Consider the following 6,836-nt stretch of genomic DNA (forward strand, 5'->3'; position numbering starts at 1 on the left):
AGTGTGATTGTAGTTCTGCTCTTCTGCAATATATTTCTACAAGATCTTTAACATCTTCTTTAACATTGTTTTAAAGGCTGGGACCAATATGGTGGAATATCTCCAACACACGGACATTGAGAGACTCGACCCCTTTGTGCTGCTGCTCAGAGACCAACTCTCAGTTGTCTCTGAGTAGGCTATGGATCAACTTCCTTTCCTAATATGAAGGAGACAATGGATACAAAACCTATAGGCAACTATGAAAAACAGGTGATTATTGTTATTCTTCTCATTATAAACTACTTAATACATCTCTCGCATAAAGTACAACAGGATAGTGGTGATGTCATTCAGGATTGGATTGCCATTGGTCAAAAGCCCTCTGAGAGAAATTGTGTGGCGACACTCCACACTCTTAGAAGAAATTGTTCTGCACAGAACCATAAAGGGTTCCTCGAGTAATCGCTCTGGTGGATCCCTTTATGGTTCTATGTAGAACCCCTTCAAAGGGGTTACATGAAGAACCCCCAAACATAGCGTTCTACACAGAACCATTCGTTTTAAAATGTTATATATAGAACCCATTCAAAAGGGGGACACGTGCTATACCTGAATTTGTTTTCCAAATACAATCTTTAAAAAATGTATGAGTTCATATATACAAACACACATACACAACGAAAAAATCGCACTACTAGTGAAGTAACTTCATTTACATTATATGCCACAACTCCTCAATTTGGAAAGCAAAAACAAGACATCTGATGTAAAAGTGTAAACTAATTACGAACAGCACTTTTGATTTTTATCTTCAATTCAGGGGCTACTTATTCGAACAGTAAACTGTATTCTCTCTTCAGAGTGACTGGAATGTTTTTGCCTACATTCAACTTAAATATGAAAGTTTCCAAAAACGACATAGTTTTCTTTAAGGCTATTCAATGCCAAACACAAAATTCTCTCTGCTTTCAGTGCTTGTCCTTCAGCACAATTACACAGGTTCATGATGTTCTCATTTCAATACATTGTTTTCTTATTTAAACTATTTGACTTTGAGCTTACATTGAGAATAAAATCACTTTTGCAAGTAAAACCTGGCCAAGAAAGGAAGCAGCACTACAATAAAACAATACACAGAATACAAAGCAGTTCCTTCAAAAGTGAAAGTGATAAAGAGTGATGTCTGTCAGTAAATTACGTTGAGATACATATTGGTTATTTTGAATTAGGAGTCCAACTTCAATAACTTCTATTAACAAGCCAAAATACAGATCAGAATTACGGGTAATTGAAAAGAATATGTAGCGCCTAGGTAAGCTTGGATGTGTTCAGAGAAACACTAAAAACGGATTGGCTTTATTTGTGGAATGCAATCCTGAAGAGTATTTGATATTTTGGGTAATAAGCTGACCGAAAATATTAGGAGAGCCATATGCACAAAATAGTATAGTCTCCTAGTGCACGTCACCGCCCTCTATTGCATAATCTACAACACCTTATACATCAAACCCAATTTACTAATATTATTGTTATGCATTCATTTGTCACATCTGCCTTTGCTGGTAAGGATAACAGTACAGGATCATCAATATGTACTGAAACGAAACCTGTCCTAGTAAGGTCGTGTCCTAACTGGATTTGACAGAGGAGCGTGTAGCTGCCACCACCTTTGGTTTACCGGACGGTCCGGTCGAATAACCCTGGAAGCTAAAATTAGTGATGTTAAAGGGAGAGTGAAAAGCCAAGAGGAAGTATATAACCAAGTCTTTTTAATAACCAATTTAATACGCTGGGTACACAATGTGCAATTTAGGCAAATAGAATAACAATCACAGTATCACTAAACAATCCATAAAAAGTAAATATCCATTAAACAGTTAAGTTAATTTCTCCCTCAAATACATACGACCAATTATTATAATAAAACCGCAATTGACCTTCATTAAAGAAATACTAAAATAAACCATACAATAAACACCAATGTAAGTGAAAAGAAACCACAATATAAACATCAGATAAACCATACAATAAACACACCAATATAAGTTACCACAATTACAACAGCAATTTCAACTATAAAAGCAAAATACAAACTCTTCAATGTAAAGCCAAAAAAAAACAAAAAACGGGTTAATTGTTGTTTTAGATCAATTGATTGGAATATAGCTAATAGGATCAGCACAATCCAATCAATCAATCACTCACTTGGCCCTGTTACACAGACTGATTAATAGCAGTATGTTTAAGTCTAACCATAAATTCATAAATTAGAGCAAAGAAACTGTTACTATGTTTAAACTTGGTTTTATACAAGTCCTTGCCCAATGAAAACATGTAATCAAATACACATAATCCCACAAACAAACACATATAGATTTAAAATAGAGTCAGAGAGCTCCCGTCAACTGAACAGCTCCCCAGCATTTGGCGCACACTGCACACTGCACACTGCACACTGCACATGTAAAAACAAGCAGCCCCCTATTATCTGCACACAAACCAACACAAGCAATGCTAGCCGTAGAAAGAGTCTCTCTTGTGTCTTCTGAGCACTGCTTATATCCCCATCTGCTCCCGGTATGACATCCCGTGATTGGTCGCAATGCTCAGTCCAATTAGGGTTAATAAGAGCCAATTCAATCAGTGACAGAGCCGACTGGCTCATCACAGTACTACTATATTTACAGCATGACATAACAGCGCGGCGCTGGAGCGGGAAAGTGCGCTTCTTTTTGCACATCGTCTACATGCGCGAAAAGCCTGGACACTTGGGCTAAAAAAAAGACAAAAATAGAAAGTGTGAAATATGAACGTTAACATTGTAGCGCAAACATTGGGCTTCGAGCCGCGTGTAACAGACAGTGCGATTCAGAACAAAGTCAAAAATAGCTTCTGCACAACAATACAACTCTTAGCTAGTAAATTCATGTGGAAAATGGACGCCCCGTCTACAGGGCTGCGGCAAGTCGTGGCCTATTTGTTGGGGAAGGATGTTGAGCTCGGTTTTCCAAACGAGCCGCTGCATATTGACCTATGTCTATTGTCTAAATGTCTATTTATTTATTGATGTATTCATTTATTTATTTCAACATGTATTGATTCATTGATGATTTTCTCTGTGTATTCATTTTTAATTCTGGCATGGATTATCCTGCATACAAAAGCAAAGGCCCGGGACAGTGCGAGCATGACTTATACAGCGCAGTGCAATCATGGTCGCTGCTTGACATCGTCCTGCAAATAAAAAAACATTGGCTGGATGTCAAGTCACACATTGCCGGGCCAGACCTCGAACCCGGATCCTCCGGATCGTCACCCTGCTGCTCTCCAGCTGAGCTACTCCGGCAACGGAGCATCGGCGCGGAAGGGCGCTATTAAGTGTGCGCTGTTTCTGCCGTCACTCATCTCCTGCAATGCCGTGTTTATGTGAGAGCTGTGACGCGCTGTAGCAGCAACTACATGTTTACTACATCTCATCTCCTCTGGGGTTTCAGTGTTTGTGAGACGGTGACACTAAACGCTGAAGTATAATGTCGGCCAATAAGCGCACTGGACACCGCCCACTGGCTGTGATTGACACAGCGGGCTTGTATGACGTCATTCACTGCTACAATGATCGAGCGCAGAAATACACCGTGGTCGTGCAAAAATGCTTTTTCTACTCTTGCGGTTTTTATTTTACACTACAGGAATAAATAACTAAACCAATATTAAATACATAGATACATGTCCTATTTCGGGGTTTCGGACTTCTATTCAACTATGGATGACGACGAGCTGGACAGAGTTGTTTCTGAACTACATCGTAATCATCCCAATTCTGGCTACAGAATGATGCCGGGTCACCTGAAATCACGGCCTGTTCAGATTCAGAGTAAGTGCATTGTAAACCAGTGAGCATTGTGTTTGGATGATTGTATAGGCATGCAAAAAGGAATATAACTTTTTTGTTTGTCTGTTTGTTCAGGGAGATAATATAATTACTAATGTATTCAAGGATTACATAAACCGAGAGAAGCCAGAAGAACCTCACCAGTATTCACACAGCACAGAGTAACAACAACAACAATAATAATCTTTATTGTATAGCACCTTTAATTACACATTACAAAGTGAATCACAAGAAAACACTCAAAGAACAAGGACAATTCAATTAAATATCAAAACAACAACAAAAACAGTAAATACGTATACAACAAGAAGACGTCAGACAATGAAAGGCATGGTATAAGTTTTCAGCTTTAAAACTAAGCACCACATAATGTAGAAATGATTAAAATAAGAAACAATAATGGATCTGCAGCTCATATACTGTACATTATTCTATACTTGACTTTACAAAGCTTGTCTAAATTTTAAAATCCCAAACCTGTAAATGCTGTATTGCCTCTCCCAAGGTGGTATGTCAGTTGTGAACCCTGTCTGTGTCTCATCCATAGCATTTCGAGTACAGGAATCCTTACGAAGAGTTGACCCAGGAGGAACTCTGATGCGGGCTCTATCAATGAACACAATAAGGCGGCGGAAATACTCTGTGGATGGAAACCACAAACTTATAAGGTACTAGATTTCGAGTTCATTTGTCACACTTGTAGACTCTATATTTAATTCCAATTATTCATACCTTGACATAATCACAAATATTTTTTTATTTCAATTATGAATTACACACCATTCCCCTCAAATGAGACATGATTCATAATGTCATAATGACCTATGAATGATTTATTGTGTGCAGTGTCTGGTTTAATACCACTCTTTATTATACAGGTGGCGCATAGTCGTTCATGGTGGGATTGATGGCTTCAGCAGGCTGATTGTATACCTTAAAACTGCCACCAACAACCGAGCCTCAGCTGTTCTTGAACATTTCATGACGGCTGTTGATGAGTGTGGCTTGCCTTCCCGGGTGAGATCTGACAAAGGTGGGGAAAATGTGGACGCGGCACACTTTATGGTAAACAGTAGAGGAGAGAACAGAAGTTCTGGGCGCAGTGTGCACAATCGGAGGTAAATTCAAAGTAGTATCACACAAGATGGATGTTTCTTCTGTGTTATCTGTTGAACTGTATTCTAGATTGAACTGACTTTTAATGCAAGAAGATGTAATTATCAAACAGTAAAATAAAGCACTTATTGTTAATCACAATAGGTGGAAGGTTTACAATTGAACTTGAATTCATAAGAATTTTGGGCCCCATGAAGAGATTGCAATTTGGGCCCCCCGCTCCCCCTGAAAGTCACAGCCCCGGGTAGTCAATAATGAACTGTTCACAACACATTTAAACAAGTAATAATAATCTGTGATATGTGCTTGTCGGCACAGTTTGAAATCTCACATTTCAACCCTCCTTTCTTAACATACTGTAGCAATTACTTTAAATGAGGTTTGCTTGGAGTACCATGCTTAAGAGAACATTATTTTCTTCGTGTTTATTTAAGTATTTATCTATCACATCTTGTTGCTCACTATTTGATCCCTGTACAAGCATGAAGCATAAAGTATTGTCAATCCTAGATTGATATTAGTATCAGGCTACTTGATGTTAGTATTGCTAAGCTTCTTTCAGTTGAAACTGCTACAAATTACTGCTTGGAATAACTTTGAATTGCCACTATCTGAGCTCACCTTGTCTCACGTCCTCAGTAACACCATCAGGAGATGATGAGGGACCTGCCGCTGCTCCACTCTTTATGGGTGTTTCTGAAACTAAGGGCCATGTGTTTCAGGATGTTAAGCTTTTCTAGGTAATTTTGATAGGCCCTATATAAAATGTCATATGACCAGGGGTGGATTTTAAGGAGTTCTGGCACTTGCGAGACGGGCTAGTATACCAACATTTCCACTAGCACGGCTAAAATGTTACCAGCCCTGTTTGTAACTGTGTTTACAGAGTGTTTAATGTGTATTTAAGAAAATAAGAAAACTAATAGATGAAGGGGGACAATAACAGGGATTAGAAAATTATTTATGAGTAGTAAGTATTTCATAAGTAGTTTAGAAACAAATGTTTTCAATATATATTTTCCCAGTATTCATGTTAAGTTAGTCTGTGCAAAATATTATACACTCACCTAAAGGATTATTAGGAACACCTGTTCAATTTCTCATTAATGCAATTATCTAACCAACCAATCACATGGCAGTTGCTTCAGTGCATTTAGGGGTGTGGTCCTGGTCAAGACAATCTCCTGAACTCCAAACTGAATGTCTGAATGGGAATGAAAGGTGATTTAAGCAATTTTGAGCGTGGCATGGTTGTTGGTGCCAGACGGGCCGGTCTGAGTATTTCACAATCTGCTCAGTTACTGGGATTTTCACGCACAACCATTTCTAGGGTTTACAAAGAATGGTGTGAAAAGGGAAAAACATCCAGTATGCGGCAGTCCTGTGGGCGAAAATGCCTTGTTGATGCTAGAGGTCAGAGGAGAATGGGCCGACTGATTCAAGCTGATAGAAGAGCAACTTTGACTGAAATAACCACTCGTTACAACCGAGGTATGCAGCAAAGCATTTGTGAAGCCACAACACGTACAACCTTGAGGCGGATGGTCTACAACAGCAGAAGACCCCACCGGGTACGTCTCATCTCCACTACAAATAGGAAAAACGGGCTACAATTTGCACAAGCTCACCAAAATTGGACAGTTGAAGACTGGAAAAATGTTGCCTGGTCTGATGAGTCTCGATTTCTGTTGAGACATTCAGATGGTAGAGTCAGAATTTGGCGTAAACAGAATGAGAACATGGATCCATCATGCCTTGTTACCACTGTGCAGGCTGGTGGTGGTGGTGTAATGGTGTGGGGGATGTTTTCTTGGCACACTTTAGGCCCCTTAGTGCCAATTGGGCA

The 6,836-nt window shown here is 39.2% G+C and overlaps 1 long non-coding RNA gene across 1 annotated transcript; it reads left to right on the top strand.

Moving 5' to 3' along the window:
- Positions 1-3,612: 3,612 nt before the first annotated feature.
- On the top strand, positions 3,613-5,190 carry LOC136737876 (uncharacterized). Its single transcript, XR_010812497.1, has 3 exons — positions 3,613-3,856; positions 4,422-4,542; positions 4,753-5,190. It is a non-coding gene; the product is annotated as an uncharacterized LOC136737876 (long non-coding RNA).
- Positions 5,191-6,836: the final 1,646 nt, after the last annotated feature.

This window comes from Amia ocellicauda, unplaced genomic scaffold (assembly GCF_036373705.1).
Source record: "Amia ocellicauda isolate fAmiCal2 unplaced genomic scaffold, fAmiCal2.hap1 HAP1_SCAFFOLD_55, whole genome shotgun sequence".
Lineage (NCBI taxonomy): Eukaryota > Metazoa > Chordata > Actinopteri > Amiiformes > Amiidae > Amia > Amia ocellicauda.